Source organism: Cynocephalus volans, chromosome 12 (genome assembly GCF_027409185.1).
Source record: "Cynocephalus volans isolate mCynVol1 chromosome 12, mCynVol1.pri, whole genome shotgun sequence".
NCBI lineage: Eukaryota > Metazoa > Chordata > Mammalia > Dermoptera > Cynocephalidae > Cynocephalus > Cynocephalus volans.
The window spans coordinates 97,241,412-97,262,266 of NC_084471.1; the positions used below are offsets into that span (position 1 = coordinate 97,241,412).

Genomic DNA, 20,855 nt, shown 5'->3' on the forward strand with positions numbered 1-20,855 from the left:
CGATTTTCTTTTCCTCATAGCACTTACCATATAGCACACTATTTATTTGTCTTTTGTTTTAATATCTGTTTGCATGTAATGAAATCCAGGACTATGAAGCATGAGGGATGAGATTTTGTCTGTTTGTTTACATCTCTAGGACCTAAAGGAGCCTGGAACATAGTGGCTGCTCAATAAATATTAAATGAACAAAGGATCAAACTCAGGGCCAGTACAGTTACTCAGCAGCCAGCTCAGTGCCATGTATGTAATATTTATTAGTAAAGATATGTTGCATTAATGAATGAAATAGGTTAAACCTATGAGCAGTTATCTCAAACTCTAAAACTAAGAGAAAATCAAATACCGTATGTGTGTGTGTATATATATATCTGTATGTTATATATACAGATATAAAGTGTATTTAAGCATATATACATATATGTGTATATATATGTCCTTAATTTATCTTGTCATCATTTTTGTCTTTGTTCTGAAGTCTTCTATGGAAAGAAGCTATTAACTACTGTTGAGTTTTCCTTTAGCATGCTTGAGCAAAAGCCTGGTGCACATATAAGGTAAATGCATTTGGTAAAAGCTACCAAACACTACATACCGCAATAATACACACAATTCCCTGCCCCCCACAAACTCCAGCAGAGCTTCAGACAACATGTACCAAAGAAGATCATTGAGCCGAAGCTCTTGGAGTCCAAAGAATGGTTCTGTAAGGTCACTCTATTCCCTCTGAATCCAAATGTACTCCTCCTTATGATAGGGTTTGCTTTTCCACCTCACACTACGAAAAATGGGTTTGGAACAGCTAGAACAAAGCTGGTTAAGTTGTATGCTTTTGCCAATATGTTTATCAAGACTTGTACCACTTATTTCAGAATGAGAACATAGTTGATGATAGTTTCAGAAAGTGTGTATAAAGAAACTCCAATGAATTTTTCAGATAGTTTAACTACCGAAAATATCTAATGAGAAAGACTGGTATTGCATTTTTATTTCTTCTCTCCCACCCTCCCTCTCTTCTCTCTCTCTCCCTTGAGGTCCAAAATATTATTATTATTCAGAGAAATGCAAGGAGAAGCAAAATTAAAATAGAAAATGAGACTGGTGAATTACCACCAAATAATCATAATTGATGCTCAAACCACATGAGCTTTATCAACCATATATCTATATTAGGATCATCTATCTAATAAATAAACATGGCAATAGTTTGATGAGCTTTTAAGGTTAATTTGTTTCTAAACAAAAGGACTAAAATAGATGAAATGTAAAGTGTAATCTTCTCATAAAATACTCCAGTGATCTATGTGGAAACATTGCTTTATGTCCATGAATTTTTAGCTGTTAGATTTTGGTTTTCTCTGACAATTTACTCTTAGAGAAATTTACTGTCAGATTTGCTAGCAAGAGGGTATTATTGTGTCATTTGTTTTGAAAAGAAAATGAGATTAGCAAAGTGAATCTAAACTGAAATCTTCTAATTTGAATAAGGTAATGGCTCTTGGATTATCAAGGCTAAAAGATAATACATGTAAGTTTATGTGTCTATGAAATAATTTTAATGCATATTTATTTATTAATAGAAGATAATCGGGAGCTTGTGATTAAATACATATGTAGTCACCAACTATATGTTCTTGCACAGTTTATAAAGTTAACTAAATATGAGTAATTTGAAAAAATTAGAAATAAAATAAATAAATTTGATGGTAAAATGTTAAACACTTGTCCATTGAGTTCTGTTTCTGGTCCTACAATGTCAATGATGTTCAGAAAAACCCCTCTTTGTATTGTACACTTGTCATGCCTGACTGAGATGAAAAGAAAGTAAAAGAATATTGAAGAGGCAGAAATGACAAGGCAAGGAGCTCTGAAACCTTACTTATTCTGTAAAAAAGCTGAAACAGCCTTCCAATTTCAGCCCTGACATGTAAAGAGCTTGTAAGTTATCACTTCCAATGTTACAACAAGGAAAAGGCTTAACATACTGAAAATCAATCACTTTTCTTAGACCAATCAGAAAATTGAAGTTCCTGGGCAATCCATCATACCATAAAATCTGGAAAGAGAAATTAAAAAATTAATTTCTGTTATAGTGACTCATCAGTAGCTTTGACACAGCTGAAGAAAGAATCAGTGAGCTTTAAGAAATGTCAGTAAAAACTTCCCAAAATATGAAGGCTAAAAGAATAAAACTCCCTGCCACCAGAATATCCAAGAACTGTAGGACAGTGTCAAAAGGGACAACATACACATAGTTAAATACCATAAAGAGAAGAAAGACAACGTACCAGAAGCAATATTCGAAGTAATAATGATTGAGAATATTCCATAACTAGTGACCAAACCACCGATCCAAGAAGCTCAGAGAATACCAAGCAGGGTCAATACAAAAAAAAAAAATCGATATTAAAAATCGAAATTTACACATCATATTAAACTGCAGAAAAAAAACAAAGCAGAGAATATCTTGAAAGAAGCTGGGGGCGGAGGTGGGGAGAGTCTTTCCCATGAGAGACCAAGCAAGAAGAGAGTGGAGTATTTAAAGTGCTGAAAGAAAAAAATGAAATCACCATCCTAGAATTATGTATACAGTAAAATTATCCTTCAAAAGTGAAGGAAAAATAAAGATTTTCTCAGACAAACAAAAGCTGAAAAAATTCATCACTAGCAGAGCTGCCCTGCTTTTTTTTTTTAAAGTTCTTCACGTGAAAGAAAAATAATATAGGTCAGAAACTCAGATTTACATAAAAAGGGAAAAAACAATGGTGAAAAAAATAAATGAAGGTAAAATACAATCTTTTATGTTTCTTATTCTTGATCTAACAGATAACTGTTGTTCGAATACTAATAGTAACAATTATATGGATAAGGGAAATGAATGACAGTAATTTTCTAAGAGAAGGGAGAGAGAAGTTGGGAATATTCTGTTATAAAGTAACCTGCTCTACCTGTGAAGTGGTATAGTATTATTTGAAAGTGGACTTAGATTAGTTATAAATGTATACTGCCAACTCTAGGACAAACACTAATTTTTTTTTTAAAAAAGAATTATAATTAATATGCTAAGAACAGACCAAAAATGGAATTACATAAAATGCTCAATTAAAATCAGAGAATCCAGAAAAAGAGGAAAGGAGAAGAAGCAAAGGACAATTGCAACAAATAGAAAGCAGAAACATAGTAGATATTAATTCAGTTTTATAAATAGTCACTTCAAATGTGAATAGTCTCCATACACCAATTATAAGAGATTGTCAGAATGGATAAAAAGACAAACATATGTTGTCTACAAAGAAAAAAAGAAAGAAAGAAAGAAAGAAACACTTTAAATATAAAGACACAGGTTAAAGGTAAAGGGATTGAGAAAAATACACCATGCTAACTCAAACCAAAAGAAAGCTGAGGTAGCTGTATTAATTTCAGACAAAGCATAATTTGGAACATGGAAAAGTATCAGAGATAAAGGAGGTGATATGGTCTCAATGTTTATGTGAACCCAAGATTCATATGTTGAAATTCTAATTCTCAAGGTGATGGTTTTAGGAAGTGGGGCCTTTGGGAGGTGATAAACCCTCATGATTGAAATTATAAAAGAGACCCCAGAGAGCTATTTGGTTCCTTCCACCATGTAGGGATATAGCAAAAATGTACTATCTGTGAACCAGAAAATGGGCCCTCACCAAACAACGAATTTGCCATCACCTTGATCTTGGAATTCCCAGCCTTCAGTGCTGTGAGTAATAAATGTTTATTGTCTATAAGTCATTCAGTGTATGGTATTTTGTTATAGCAGCTTGAATGCCTTTCAATTAGCAAACTAGAAATAAAGAGGTTATAGTGGACTGAATTATGTCCCCCCAAAACTCAATGAAACTTGAATTATGTCCCCCAAGTTTATGAATTAGAATCTTAGCCCTGACTGTGACTGTTAAGAGGGTGGGAAATCCTATTATGAAAGGTGGAGCCTTGAAGGGGTGATTGGATTGTAGGACCATGCAGTAGTGAATGAATTAAAAATGGTGATCAGGGGCGTGGCTCCGAGGGCTTTAAAAGAAGAGTAGAGTCCATCTTTCTTCTCTCTGCTCTCTCTGCTTCTACCATCTTGCAATGTGAGACCTCTCACTGTCACCACCACCAGATGGACTTTGGACTTCCCAGCCTCAGAAACTGTAAGCAGTAAACGTCATTTTTCTTTATAAATCACCCAGTTTCAGGTACTTTGTTATAAGCAATGAAAACGGACTAATACAGAGGTACTTCCTCAACTTGACAAAGAATATCTGCAAACAATCTAGAGTGAACATCATGCTTTAATGTGCAAGAAACTGTATGCTTTCCTGCTAAGATCAGGAACAAGGCAAGGATATCCCCTTTCACTACTTCTACTCAACATTGTACCAGATGTCCTAGCTAGTGCAATAAGACAAGAAAGGGGAAAAAAGATATACAGATTGAGAAGGAAAAAATGTAACTGTCCTTGTGTACAGATGACAATTGTCTATATAGAAAATCCCCCCAAATCAGCACAAAACTTCTGGAACTATTAAGCAATTATAGAGAGGTCACAGGATACAAAGTTAATATATAAAAGTTCTTTGCTTTTCTATATACCAGCGATAAAAAAATGGATTTTGAAATTAAGAACACAATAAAACAGCATAAAGAAAATTAAATGCTTAGGTATAAATCTAGCAAAATATGTACCAGATCTATATGAGAAAAATTGTAAAACTTGGATAAATCAAAGAAGATCTTAAATAAATGGAGAGAGATATTCTATGTTTGTGTATTGAAAGACTCAATATTATTAAGATGTCAGATCTTTCCAACTTAATCTATAGAGTCAACGCAATTCAAGTGAAATCCCAGCAAATTATTTTGTAGATGTCAACAATGTTTCTAAAGTTTATATGGAAAGATAAAGACTTAGAATAGCCAACATAATATTAAAGAAGAATGAATTCCACCATTGATACAAGCAGATTTCAAGGCTTCTTTATAGCAACAAGACAATATGGAATTGATAAAAGAATAAACATACAGATTAATAAAACAAAATAAAGAGCTCAGAAATAGACAACATGAATAATGTCAACTGATCTTTGACCAGAGCAAAGGCAATTAAATGGAAAAAGGATAGTTTTTTAAACAATTTGGTGCTGGAACAAGTGGATGTCCTTATCCAAAAAAAAAAAAAAAAAAAAAAAAGAAAAGTCTAGATACAGATATACATCTTTCACAAAAATTAATTTAAAATGGATATTTGATCTAAATGTAGAGTGCAAAACTGTAAAACTTCTAGATAGTAATATAGGAGAAAATCTAGGTGACCTTGGATTTGGCAATGACTTTTTAGATGCAACATCAAAAGGGAAAACAAAAAAATTGATAAGCTGGACTTTATTAAAATTCAAAGCTTCTGCACTGTGAAAAACACTGTAAATAGAATGAAAAACTAGCCAGTGACTTAGAGAAAAATATTTGCAAAGCATATATTTTAAAAAGGACTTGTATTTTAAAAACACAAAGAACTCTTAAAACTTAGCAATTAGGAAAAAACAACCTAATTTAAAAATTGGCAGAAATATTCTAAGGGCTCTATTGGAAAAAGTAAACAACATGCAAAAATGCATGGTTAATGGAAATAGACAGATAAAAATTATAAAAAGACTCCAAAAGAAATGCTCGATACCAAAAATATTATAACAGAAATAAAGAATGCCTTTGATGGGCTCATTAGTAGACTGGACATGGCTGAGGAAAGAATCTCTGAGCTTGAGGATATGCTAGTAGAAACTTTCAAAAGTGAAAAGCAAAGAGAAAAAAGACTGAAGAAAGTGTAACAGAATATCCAAGAACAAACCTCAAAAATATGTTGTCTAAAAGAAACACATTTTAGATATAACTTAAAAGTAAAGGGATGGAGAAAAATATACCATCCTAACAATAATAAAAAGAAAGCTGGAGTAGCTGTATTCATTTCAGACAAGACAGACTTCAGAGCAAGGAAAATTATTGTGAATAAACAGGGCATTACATAATGATAAAGGTGTCAATTCTCTAAGAAGACATCTTTAATATGTATGCACTTCACAGCAGTGTTAAAATATGTGAGGCAAAACCTGACAGAACTTCAAGGAGAAATAGATTAATCCACTATTATAGTTAAAGACTTCAGCTCCCGTTTATCAAAAATTGACAGAGCCAGTAGGTAGAAAATAAGTAAGGACATAGTTCAACTCAACAGCAGCATTAATCAACTGTATATACTAGTAATAGACATCTAAAGACTACTTCAACCAACGATAGCAGAATACTCATTTTTCTCAAGCTCATGTGGAACAGTCACCAAGATAGACTATATCTGAGGCAATAAAACACACCTCAAAAAAATTAAAAGAGTACAAATCATACAAACTATATTCTCAGGCCACATGGAATTAAACTAGAAATCAATAAGAAAAAGATAGTTGGGAAATCCCAAAATACTTCAAGATTAAACAACACACTTCTAAATAGGTCAGAGAAGATATCTTAAGAGAATTAAAAAGTACTTTGAACTAAATGAAAATGAAAATGCAACTTATCAAAATTTGTGAGATGCAGCACAAAACAGCGATTAGAAGGAAATTTATAGCATCAAATTTATCTATGAGAGAAGAATAAAGCTCTAAAATCAACAATCTAACATTCCCCCTTAGGGAAATAGAAATAGAAGAGTGAATTAAATCCAAGGTTAATAGAAGAAAAGAAATAATAAAAACTAGAGCAGAAATCAACATAATTGAAAACAGGAAATTCAAAGAGAAAATCAGCAAACCAAAAAATGTTTCTTTGAAAAGATCCATAATATTGATAAGCCTCTAGCCTGGTTAAGAAAAAAGAGAGAAGACACAAATTACAGAACAATAGCAGAAGTGAAAGAAGGGATATCACTACAGATCCCAGAGACATTAAAAGGCTAATAAAGGAATATTATATGGGCATATATTCAATTCCCACAAGTATGTTAACCTAGATAAAATGAAGCACTTCTTCAAAAGGCACAATCTGCCAAAACTCACACAAAATGAAATAGACAATCTGAATAGGTATATATCTATTACATAATTGAATCAATAATTAATAACCCTCAAAACCAGAAAGTGCCATACCCAGATGAGTTCACGGGTGATTTCTACCAAGCATTTAAGGAGAAAATTATACCAATTCTTTAAAATCTCTTCTAGAACATAGTGGCAGAGGAAATACTTCCTAACTCATTCTATGAGGGCCTCATTACCCTAATACCCAAACCAGATACATATTACAAGAAAAAGGAACTACAGACCAATATCACCCATGAACATGGATGTAAAAATGCTCAGCAAAATATTAGCAAATCAAATTCAACAATGAAAAAGAATTATACACCATGACCAAGTGAAATTTATCCCAGATATGCAAGGCTGGTTGACATTCAAAAATCAATTATTGTAATCCATCACATCAACAGGCTAAAGAAGAATAATCATATGCTAATACCCACATAGGCAGAAAAAGCATTTGACAGAATTCAGCACCCATTAGTGATTAAAAAAAACTCTCGGAAAACTAGAAGAGAGGAGAATATTCTCAATTTGATAAGGAACATCTACAAAAGACCTACAGCTAACATTATACTTAATGTTGAGAAACTAGGAACTTTCTCCCTGAGATCAGTAACAAAGCCAGGATGAGCCTTCTCACCACTCCTTTTTGACATCATATTGGTTGTCCTACCTAATGAAATAAGACAAGAGAAGGAAATAAGAGGTATACAAATGGAGAAGGAAGAAATATAACTGTCTTTGTTCACAGATGACATGATCATCTATGTACAAAGTATGAAAGAATAGACAGAAAACACTCCTGGATCAAATAAGCAATTATAGCAAGATTTTAGGATACAGGTTAATATACAAAGGTCAATTGCTTTCTTATAGACCAGCAATGAATAAATAGAGCAAGGGTTGAAATTTAAAACACAATACAAGTTATATTGGTACCCACAACATAAAATACTTGAGTATGAATCTAACAAAATATGTACCAGATTTATATGAGGTAAACTACAAAACTCTGATAAAGAAATCAAAGAACTAAATAAATGGTGAGATATGTCATGTTCATGGATAAAAAGATTCAATATTGTCAAGATATTAGTTCTTCTGACTTGATCTATAAATTCAATGGAATTAAAATAAAATTCCCAGCAAATAATTTTGTAGATATTGACAAATCGATTCTAAAGTTTATATGGAGAGGCAAAAGATGCAGAATAGCCAACACAATATTAGAGGAGAAAAATATTCAGGAGACTGACACTACCTGATTTCAAATCTTATAAAGTCACAGTAATCAAGAAAGTACATTATTGGTGAAAGAATAGACAAGTAGATCAATGGAACAGAATAGAGAAACTGGGAATAGGCCCACACAAGTAATGTCAACTGATCTTTGACAAAGGAGCAAAGATGACACAATGGAGAAAAGGTAGTCTTTTCAAGAAACAGTGCTGAAACGACTGGACATCCATGCAAAAAACGGAATCTAGACACGAAACTTTCACCTGTCACACACACAAAAAAAGTAACTCAAAATGGATCTAAATGTAAAATGCAAAACTATAAAACTCCTAGAAGATAACATAGGAGAAAAGCTAGACCTTGGGTATGGTGATGGCATTTTAGATACAACACCAAAGGCATGATCCATGAAAGAAATAACTGATAAACTGGACTTGTTTAAAATTAAGAACTTCTTTGTCAAAAACACTGTCAAGAGAATGAGAAGACAAGCCAAAGACTGGGGGAAAATATCTGCAAAAAGACGTATTTGATAAAGGACAGTTAGCCAAAATATACAAAGAACTCTTAAAAACTCAACAATGAGAAAATAAACAACCCTATTGAAAAATGAGTGAAAGGCCTGAAAAGACACCTCACCAAGGGAGGTATACAGATAGTAAGCAAGAATTTGAAAAGCTGTTCAACATCTTATGTCATTAGGGAATTGCAAATTAAAACAACAAGATACCACTCCATACCTGTTAGAATGGTCAAAACCTAAAACACTGACACCACCAAATGCTGGTGGGGATGTAAAGTTATACAGCCACGTTGGAAGACAGTTTCACAGTTTCTTACAAAACTAAACATACTGTTAACATATGATCCAGTAATCAAACTCTTTGGTATTTATCGAAATAAGTAAAAAAATAAATAAATAAATAATAATAATAATAATTAAATAAATAAATAAAATTAAAATTAAAAAGTTTTTTTGTGGAAACTTATATTCACACAAAAATCTGCACATGGCTTAAAAAAAATCAACAGGCTAAAGAAGAATAATCATATGCTCACACCCACATATGCAGAAAAAGCATATGTTTATAAGCATGGATGTTTATAGCAGCTTTATTCATAATTGCCCGAACTCGGAAGCAAACAAGGTATCTTTCAGTAGGTGAATGGATACATACACTGTGGTACATTAGACAATGGAATATTATTCATCACTGAAAAGAAATGAGCTATCAAGCCATGAAAAGACATGGGAGAATCTTAAATGCATATTATTAAGTGAAAGAAGCCAATTTGAAAAGGCTATATATATATATTATATGATTCCAACTATATGACATTCTGGGAAAGGCAAAACTATGGAAATAGAAAAGGTCAGTGGTTGCCAGAGTTTAGGGAGGGGAAGAGGGACGAGTAGGCAGAGCACGGAGGATTTTTAGGACAGTGAAATTATTCTATATGATACTATAATGGTGGTTACATGTCATTATACATATGTCAAAATCCATAGTATATACAACTGCGAAAATGAACTATAATAATATAAACTGTGGACTTTGAGTAATAAGAATGTAGGCTCATAAATTGTAAAAAAGAAAAGAAAAGACAAAAGTGTGGAATATAAATAGTGGAGGTGTGTGTGTAGAGACAGGGAGTATATGGAAACTGTGTACTTTCTGCTCAATTTTGCTGTGAACCTAAAACTGCTCTAAAAAAAGCCCAGTCTTCTTTTTTAAAAAGAGGCGAAAGATCTAACAGACACCTCACCAAAGAAGATATAGAGATAGCAAATAATATGAAAAGATTCCCAACATCGTATATCATTAGAGAATTGCAAGTTAAAAACAACAATGGGGTACCAACAGGCACCTATTAGAATGGCTAAAATTAAAAAAACAAACAACAAAAAACCCCTGCCAATGCTGTATTCTAATGCTGACAAGAATATAGAACAACAGAAACTCTCATTCATTACTGATGGGAATGCAAAATTACAAAGTGATGCAGCCATTCTGGAAAGCAGTTTGGCAGTTTCTCGTAAAGCTAAACAGTCTTATCATAATCCAGCAACTGTGCTCCTAAATGTTTACCCAAACACCTGTATATAAATGTTTATCGCCAAAATTTAATCTCCAAAAACTGGAAACCACCAAGATGATCTTCAGTTAGTCGCTGGAATATTTAGCAATAAAAAGAAATAAGTGATCAAGACAGGAAATGACACGTATGAACTTACATGTATATCACAAAGTAATACAAGCCAGTTGGAAAATGCTACCTACTGTATATTTCCAGTTATGATTTGATACATTGACTAATGGTAGGAGTGAACCTGCCAATCACTGAATGGGAGAATCATTCAGTCTTACTTTTCTTCTCTTGCATGATACTGTAATGCTGGAATAGCTTCTTAACTTGTGTTTTGTCTCCAGTTTCACCTGCACCTTCCCAGTTCATCTTGGCAGTGAAATAGCAGTGACCTTTATAAAAGTAAAAAGATGATCATGCGATCTTTGTGTTTGTAATACTTTAATGGCTTCCCATCATCTTAAGCATAATTATAAATTTCTTAGCTTGTCTTATAAGCTCCTCATGATGTGGGTACTTTTCCAGCCCAATCACCCACAACTCCTCTCACACTCTGATTTTGCCAAGCTGTATTCTCCATACACACTGTGATTTTTTAAGGTTCCCTGTCTTTTTATGGGGCCATGAAGATAGCTATGGAAGTGGTGATGGGGCTGCAAATGAAGAAACCCCATTGCTAGAGGTTACCCCCCTGGACTAGCATCCATAGTCACAGCCTATTAAAATTCTATGTGGTCTTATAGACAGGAAGCATGGCCGGTGTGGAGAAAAAGGCATGCACGAGCAGAGTAACCTGGAAGATCCTTGGACATTTATATAAGATGGCACTCGATGGGGATTATACCAGGTATTTCTCTGCTTCTCTGGGATACTCAGTCACTCTGAATCACTGTTTTGTCCACAATAAATTCCAAATGTTTCTAGTTGTCAATTTCTTATATGCTCTGGTAATATAAGGATAGGGAGAAAAAATTAGACATTAACACAATATGTATTTCGTCTCCCAGAAAAAAGTAAAACTTAAAAATCCAAATCGTATATCCAAATCACTTGGCAACTTAAAAAAAAAAACTTACTATATTCCAGATAATTCTGTTTAAACATGATGCCATGGTATGAAATGTTATTTTTATCAAAAATAAATAATAAATTGTAAATTGTTAAATTTAAAACTCTCGTTTGGGAAATTTAGTAATTTATTTCTTACTCATCACTCCTATAATTAACACAAATAATAATTTTCAAAGTATGTAAAACTGGTTTGAAATCTTGGACACAGAACCCATAGCTTTTGATTTATTAACCTCCAAGATACAAACAAAAAGACAAAACCAAATCAGTGGATTACCATATTCTAAGTTTACTTCCTCTTCTTTCTGCTTTTAATTTAAATTCTGCAATAATTTACTGTTATTCAACTATATAGGTTAATTTTTCAGTTGAAAATTAAAATTTTCTTGATTTTTCATTCTTTGTAAGCATTTCCAAATCTCTACTCCCTATTGAACATGTCAGGAATTGCAAGCTATGGTTCTGTCACTTTTCCCATTTTGACCTGTCGTCTTAAGACCCAGTTGCTAGTATCGAATTAACTCTTACCTTACCATTTCCATAGCAAAATAAGTCAATTTTCAGGACTTGAATGCACGGAAGCTAGACTCCCAGGCTAGATTTTCAGAAACCAAAGTTTTTCCCTAATGATTTGGGCAGATTACACCATTTATTCTTAAGAAATTCCTTGTATGGAAAACTGACCTTTATTCTTTAACTCTTTCTCAGAGCAATGTTTTTGTCAGAATGCAGGGCAAGTCAAAATTTTCAGGCTCAAACTAACACTGTAATTTAAAAGCAATCCCTAGACCTCATCTGGAACTAATTTACTTCTCATTTTAACTTCTGGCATTATAAAGCATACATTTTTATATTGCATTCATTTAAAAATTTTCATTAAATTGGTCAATTTCTATTTTTATGGGACTTAAGGATGTTCTTAATGTTAATTTATTTTAACCTTCACAGGGAGCAGAGCAAGGGGGCAGGTGAAATAAGGGCTGGGGGGGATGGGGCTGCTTCAGAAATTACAGCTATATGAACAGATTTTTGTCCCCTGGCTTGATCTGTCAACTTTTTTAGTTCAGCTAAGAATTTTGAGGTTTTTAGGTGGAGAAAAACATAAGAAGCAAGAGAGACCACCATAAGATGAGGTTGAAAATAGAGTTCTAGGCTAAGTCCTCTTCTCTTACTTTAAAGTATCCACCTGGGACATCTTAACATGCCCATTGCATTTATCACCCACTAGAAGGTGGCACTCAGGCAAGGATCACTTCCTCCAGCTTCAGGCTGTGATGTCAGCTGCCTATGGACAGTGCCTAGCTCAGTGCCTGGGACATGATAGACATTCAATAATTATATCTTGAATGTATGATAGATGGGTGGATGAATGGGCAGATAAAGGATGAATAGATGGATGGATGAATAGTAATTCTCTATCTGATGTTTTCTTTAATGTCTCATGTTCAACATGTTCAAGTCCAACATTACTTGCTTTTAACTCATTTACCCATTATGTTCTGCCTCAAAGAATAATGCTACCCCCAGACTTTTATTCCACATGGAACCCTTGCACTAATCCCTCTCCCTCACTCTCCACATCTAATTAATAAACAATTTCTATAGGCCACCAGATCAAATTACACCATCTTCCTACTTGGGATACCTAAAATCCAATCTCCTTACTGTGACATATGAGGTCCTTCATAGTCTGGGCTCTTAAAACCTCGCAACCTGTCCTCGACATAGTTTTACCCACATGTTCCTCTTCTATCCACCCTGAACCACATGTGATTCCTCACTGAACTACACTCACCTGCATCTAGGTCTTTGAACATGATTGCTGTCTGCTTGAAATGCTCTTCCTAGACTAGCAAGCTTCAGTTCATCCAAAACTCAGCTCACAAGGGAGTCCTAATATGAGGTCATTTCTACTGTCTTGCCTAGGAAATCCTCTGAGTCTTGCTTTCTTCAGTGCTTTGCATAGTGTTCAATGGATACTTATTGATTAAATGAACATGTGTGAAATTCACATATTTGAAGAGGAGAGAAAGATTGGATTGGAGACCCAAATGGATAAGCATTTGAAAATTAGTAAATTTAGTTATTAGCAAATATATCTGAAATCTGACTTTTTTTGCACACATCTGTGCTCTGAGCCCCCGTCCTTAAGATCTGACATCTCAAACCACCCAATTTTGGAGGCTTTTCTTCACGTCTCATTTCCAGTCCAGCTCATTTTCATTCCCTTCTAGGACAGCTCCTCAGTTCAGAAATAGCTTTTGGTTCCCTTTGACCAAGGGTCTTGAGATTCCAAACCGGCACATTATTGGTCTCAGCCATCGCTGACAGCCGCTAAGCCAAAAACTCCAAAGAGTTGTGCTGGTCCCCACATAGCTTATTGAACCAGGGCTCAGTGCCGGGGTCTCTATACTTCACACCTTTGCAGGAGGCACCATGGCACATGCTTTGTGGGGGAGGCCAAAGGAATCACAGCAAAGAGAGGAAAGACTGCTGAAAGGAGGAACACAGACTTGGTGGTTGAGGAAAGACCCAGGAATAAGGTGTGAAAGACCAGAAGTATTGGAGCCAGGGGGTGGAGGACAGGAAAATTGGATTTGGAGGCTCGATTTGACAGGAGGTCGATAGAGGTGCCCATGAGGAGGGGGGAGAAGGTAAAACAAAACTGCCTCTCGTGTTTTAGGAAGACTCTCTGGTTTGCTGTCTCTAAGCTGGAGCAGAGTAAGCCACGGGGCTGATGTGATATTGGGTTACTCCAGTTTTATCCATCAGATTTTCTCCTCTGGAAAACACAGGTTTTTCTCCCTCTGAAGCATGAAACTGAGTCAGGCTTACGTCAATCTGGCCTTCTTTCTTTTATCCAGTCCTTGTGATAAGAATGCTAGGCATCATAGGAGGACTCAAATTAGATAATATCTAAATTACCCACATGGCTTTTTATTTTTCCTGAGACATGCAAGGAGGCAGATTCCCAACTCCTCAAGAATAGAAACTGTGTCTCATTTTCTTTGTTTGCCTCATTGCCTAAAATGGTTCCTGATATTCTAATTTTTGATGTTGAAAGAATGAACTCGTTAATGACTGGGAAAACTAGTAAGGGGACAGCTGCTTATCATATACTCATTATGTGCTAGTGGTTTTCTTCATTTGCTGCATCTTTAAAGAATTTTTCAAGGGAAAAAAGTCTTATTTATCTAAAAGTTTTCTTCTTGCTTTTTGAAATTCATATTCTTTTTCTGTGTTACCATGGTTTCTGGTAATGGATATTTTCTCCACTAAGGAAGAAAAAATCTAGTCATAAACAAGAAAGTGACTTCTCAAAGCACGCTTCTCCATAAAATATATGCTTATATAGACAAAAAATCTCAACCATGTAGAATTAAGTTATGTTTGTTGAAATATTACAATATAATGGTAAATATTGCCTATTAGAAAAAGCATGGGTTTAATCTCAGTTCTGTCACTTAGCTGTTCTGTAAACATAGATAGGTTTATTCACTTTTCTGCTTAGGTTTCTTTATATGTAAAGTAGAAACATTAATTTCTACTTTTAAGAGTTTTTATAAGAAATAAATAAGCTCCTAATTAGTATTCAATGTATACTTAAACACCCTTTTGATATTTAATATTCGAAAAATTCCATTAGTGTTTTTATTTAAAAATAACTAAAACCTACCTAAGGGCATTTTCTAAGAATACGTATACTTTGATCCAACAGCTAATATGATTAATAAATGGATACTTAGTTTCACAAAATTAATTCATTCAATAATAAACTATCTCCACAGATCTAGGGTAGAGTTTTCTCTATTTTTGTGAGTAATTCTCATTTCTGAAGCCTTTTAACCACTTAAGGATTGGAATTAAATTTAGGGCTGATAGAGTAAGAGGGCAGGGTTAGTGGTTCCCCTCTGGCCCAAGAGAAGAAATATTGTGGTCCTGATCAGGTTTGCAATGCAGGTTGACCAGACAGGTATCTGAACCAGGCATTGAATCTGAGAAGTAGTTGATATATTTTTAAGAAAAGGAAGTTTCCACTTTACAGAACATGTTTTTCAAATAGTAAGAACATACTAGAATGCAGACCCAAGCACAATAGCAACATTGGAGCCAAAGAACTTATCCCGATTTTAATTGTTTCCTCATTAGTTTCTGAAATATTTATCGAGCACATATTGTATAGCAGGCACTGTGCCAGCCACCACTGATCAACAAGGCTTAATCTCTGATCCCAGATCATTCACAATTTGTTAGACATACAAGAATATAGATGAATATTTACAGATGTTTCTGAGAATGTTTACACATTCTGTAACAGAAGAAACAAATGACAATTTCATGTCAAATAGGGAATGATTAATGGCTTGGTAAGGCTAGGGAAGACTTGCAAGAGGAGGTGATGCTTCATTAGTTCCACAGGTGGAAGTGCTCACTGGGAAAGAGTAACATTATTTATGAATCTACGGCATTCTAAATATCTTTCTTTTCCTCTTTCATTGATTTAGTTCCTTTCTCAGTTACCTACTTGATCTGCTGACTAGTTATTGGTTTATTTGGACTTTCAAGTGTGCCAAATTAAAACAAAATCAGACTGAAAGTATTTGTGGAGTGCCTCAAATAAGTAATGATTCTTGCACTATATTTAAAATAATAAAAATAATAACAATTCCTGAAAGAAACATACAAGCAACTAAATTAAGATGATGAAGCAAAATGGTATCGTGAGGATAATTGTGTATATGTTAGTGTACCAGGGATTACAGAATCGAGGGAATAGTCTCAGTGCTCCACACTGAGGCAATACAAGAATAAACTAAATGTTCCAAAGTTTATGCCTAGAACATCACTTTTTTTAAGAGACATTACAGGCTTTATTTTCACCAGGATTTTGATTCCTTTTTTTTTTTTTTTTTGACAAAAGCAGTGTTGAGCGAGACTAGATGATGTGTTTTCTTAAAAATGGAAGAACATATGTGTGTATGTGTGTGTAAAAATGAAGGTACATGTAAAATACTTAGACCGTTTTTCATAAGATGTTTCAGATTGACAATTTAGTGTCAAGTGAGGAATACAGCAATAAGACCGTTAAGTTCTCTGGTGGCAAATTCCTCATCTGGAAAAAGAGGGGATGGCACTAAGTGGGTCAGAGGGAGGCACTGAAAGAATGGCTCATATTCCAGGAAGAAATGCAAACGATTGGAGCTTCCGTTTCTTCGTGGATATGTATATATATACACACACACATCCATATCCATACTTATATATTCCATACTAGAAGGAAACCAAGAGTGAAGATGTATGTGTCGAGACCCAGCGCAGTGCCTGACATAAAGCTGCACACTCCATAAGTGAAGGTGGAAGGTGAGGATACGACTGCAGGATTTTTAAACTTTTCCCATTATAATGTTTATGATATTGTTTCAATTGAGGTGGTGTTTTGTAAAGTGAGAAAACAATTCCCAAATGGTATTAAAGTCTCTTGTTCTCTTTTTTATTATTTTTTAAATACTTGATTTATATATTATGATATTTTAACTATAGATCCTAAAATTCAAACTGAAAGGAGTTTAGTGTTGACTCTGTAACCCGTGTGGGCTTGGTGGTATACACCATGGTCTCGTGGTTTTTGCTGGTATGAAAGTCAAATATTTGCACTGTAGGTACTATAATGAAGTGGAAAAGGAGAAGAAGAAGGGAAGAGAAATACTCTATGTCCTGGCTGCTTCCTAATTTTGAGAATTTCACCCTTAGGATACTGTCTAAGTTTATTAATGTCTTCATGCAGTTTTTAAGCTTTAACATTTCTAACTATTAAAGACGAAAACATTTGGTTGTAAATTAAAATGGGAAAAATAATTCAGGTAATAAGTGGCAAATGTACTTATCATAATCCATAATGGACTACAATTGTGCTAATATTATCCACATTTGGCTTCTTGTTATATAGCAAAAAATTTTATTTTTTTTACAGAATATTTAAGACTCTTTATGACAGAATTGTCCTAAACTTAGCAAACTCTTGCAAAAGTCCATTAAAAAGTATTTCAAAGTTATTTGGTCTTACAACTTAAAGGTAATATATTACTATATTATATTACAACTTAAAGATATATATTTTTTATTAAGATTCTGCAGGTTACAGAATGAAAACAATATAAATCACTTACTACAGATCCATAATAACTTTTTATTATTATACAAATGTAGGAGATGATAAGCACTGTCTTAGAACATGTATTACATCAAGAGTTTTCACTGGGCGTGTTACCAGGATTAGAGGCAGAATTTAAAGGTTATTCATGATGTGGAGGAGATAAGTAGTGTTCCTGAAGCACTCTTAATTGAAGCAGAAATTCTTTTTCTACCCTGGCTACTTTAAATATTTTTAGTTGGATTTTTCCAATACAATCAACTGACCACATTTCCTTAACTGCATGATAACTTTTCCATCTGCCCCCCATAATAAATGCTTATTGTTGTATCCTGCTAAGTTTGGGGATGGATTTGTTTTATAGCAATAGCTGTATACCTGGAGACCTATGGAGAAAACAACCGTCACAAATGATTAGGAGGTCATATATACTTAAGTGTCTTACGAAACAATTGTACTATGAACATCGTTAATCAGGCTATTTCATGAACTGTGTGAGAACTAATGACCTAGGATTATGTGGCTGCTGTGTGGAGGGTGGTCTGAGGAGGTTGTGCAGGGGTGGTATAAGCAGACACACAACTGAGGAAGCATTTGTAGTGCTCACAAGTGAAACCATGTAATGAGCGCGATAGTGGTGGAGGAGGTGAGAAGTGGTAGGATACATCACATATGAAAATCATAATCCATAATACATTTGTAATAGTATTGGGGGCTAAATAATACTGGTGAAGTTTGATAATTACATCGGTAAATGGTGAATGTCACCTAAGCACCCCGACACGATTTAAACACTGATAGAGCCTTTCACACAAAACACTTCTACAGACATAAAATCATTATTTTCTTCTTTAGACTAATAATATTGTTAAAATATTATCAGAAACTTAAAGATATACAAAATGCATTTGTCTTTTCCATGAATAATCTGTGATAGAGACCTGAAAATACCTCCTTAAAGAATATACATCAAACATCTCAGTTTTTCAAAGTGGTTTTTGATGTCTTTTAATTCGTTTGAAATAATTTGATTTTTTTTAAATGTATGATTCTATTGTTAAAATAATCATTTATGTGCATCTCTTAAAGAAGAATATTGAAAATGTTTAGATTGATTATGTGGATTAAGCCCAGCAACGCTGGCTGCTGGAAGGAGGTTATTTAGGTATTGTAATTGGCTATCTGAAACTGAGCCAGTAACCCAGAAGTCAGCAGGAACAACTCGCCAGCAAAAAACATGAAGTCTCAAAGATGCAGCAGAGTCATGTTTTTATTAGTATAAGAAGTTCCTTAGACCTAATCCTGGAGTCAATTTACTCCTATATTGGACTTAAATTCTAACAAGCTTGTTAAGATGGCTTATCAGTCTTTGGCATAATAAAAGAAACAAAGTAGAGGTGCAGGTGGGTTATTAATCAGAGATAGTTCTAGTGGCCACAACAAAAAGAGACAGTTATGGCATCTTAGGGAGAAAAAATATATACATATATTTTTGAATATATATTTGGATATGTATACATATTCAAAACTTCTAGCACTCTAAAGGTGTTTTGCCTCATCCACTCCACACTTTCAAATTGCTGCATAACTGCACAGGCCACTAATCAAGGTTTTTAACTAAGATCCGGGCATATAAAATGATTCAATTATGTTCAGTACACATGGTTTGAAAGGCAATGGAGTGTCTAATATATTTTATAAAGATTTTGAGAAATGATTAAAGCTTAAATGGGTATGGAATTAGGGAACTTCCAACTTCAATTATGTAAAAAATTTAGTCAATTTTAATAGTTGGTTGATTCCTTGAAGATGCCGGATAATTAATTTTTCCAGGTTGCAGTCTTTAGAGTTAACACTGTATACCGTAACAAAAGATAAAACTTTTTGAATACCACAGGCAGTTATGTTTACTAACATTGCTGATTTAAAAAAAGAAAAATGTCTGTCTATTGCTTACTCTTTCATACATGGAAAAAAAGTCTCAGTCTCAAGAGAGTGAACGGTGACAGACTCTGAAGACTGCAGCTAAAACCACAAGTACGCTCACTGTGGGAAGTATTGTAGGGTCAGGAGCCTTGCTACTTTAGGCACTGCAAATATTTTGGCTCACATCCAGCCTCACACTGTGTGATTAGAGAGAACATTGCTACTTTCAGTTTCCAGCCAGGAGTCGTGAAACCACGTGTGATTGTGCTATGTTCTAGAAGTCCTCATTGCAATCTGCACTGTGACCTCTCATGTAAGACATTGTGCTAGGAGGTATTTATCTGTGTTGATCCTAAAAGTGACGATATACAAAAACCGACAGTAATCTTCAGCTCACTAGTTTTACTTCTTTACAGAGTATCTTTTGGCTACCACATTCAGGGCATTTCAGGAAAAATAAAAGTACACTAATAATAGATATTTTTAACTATAAAATATAAAATAACTATAAAATAAGACAATGATTCTTTAGGGAAAGTCCATGGAGTCCCATAGAGACCATCAAAGGGTCTTTGGAGGGCTCAGGGTTCATGAGCCTGCTGAAGTTATATGCCAAATTGTGATTTTGCATATTTTTCCGGGAAAGAGATCCAATGTTTTAATTCTGTTTTGAGTGTCTGCGACACCCCCTTCCAAATTTTTTTCTAAAAAGATTAGAAACCACTGTTTTCAGCTATAAGACAAGTATAAGCAAATGTCCAGCATATGTCCCATCAATTTTTAAGGACAACAGAGTACGCATATTTTACCACTTCTCTTCCTCCAACCCGTCTTCTAGCTAATTACTGTGCAGACAGCCTAGACTTAAAATCAGTCTGGTACAATGGATACAAATTACAGGCATTATAAACAAATTTCTTGGATTCAAATCCTTACTAGGCTACTAACTAGCTAGATGAGCTCAGTTAAATTAGTTATCCTCTCAAAGCCGCAGTTTCCTTATCTGAAAAGTGGGAACGAGCATAGTAGGTGCCTCATAAAAATGAAGTGAAGACTGAGGAGACCATTGCAAGTAGGGTGTTGAGCACAGTTCCAGGACCTGACTTTGACTGTAAGTATTTTATCAGTGTTACTTTTGATGAACTTTAATGAATTCCTAATAAAATCCCTAATTTTGAGTATCTTTTTTATAATACAATTATCAGCTAATGATCTTTTATTACAGTAAAAATGATCACATTTCAATTCACTTTTGTCAATCCTTATCAATAGTCAAACCTCAGGCATCTGTA

At 34.2% G+C, this 20,855-nt stretch overlaps 1 protein-coding gene across 2 annotated transcripts in view; it reads left to right on the forward strand.

Annotated features, from left to right (window-relative positions):
* Positions 1-20,855, forward strand: part of RERG (RAS like estrogen regulated growth inhibitor) — a 126,450-nt gene that overhangs the window by 89,900 nt on the left and 15,695 nt on the right. The gene's annotated exons all lie outside the window — the stretch shown is intronic.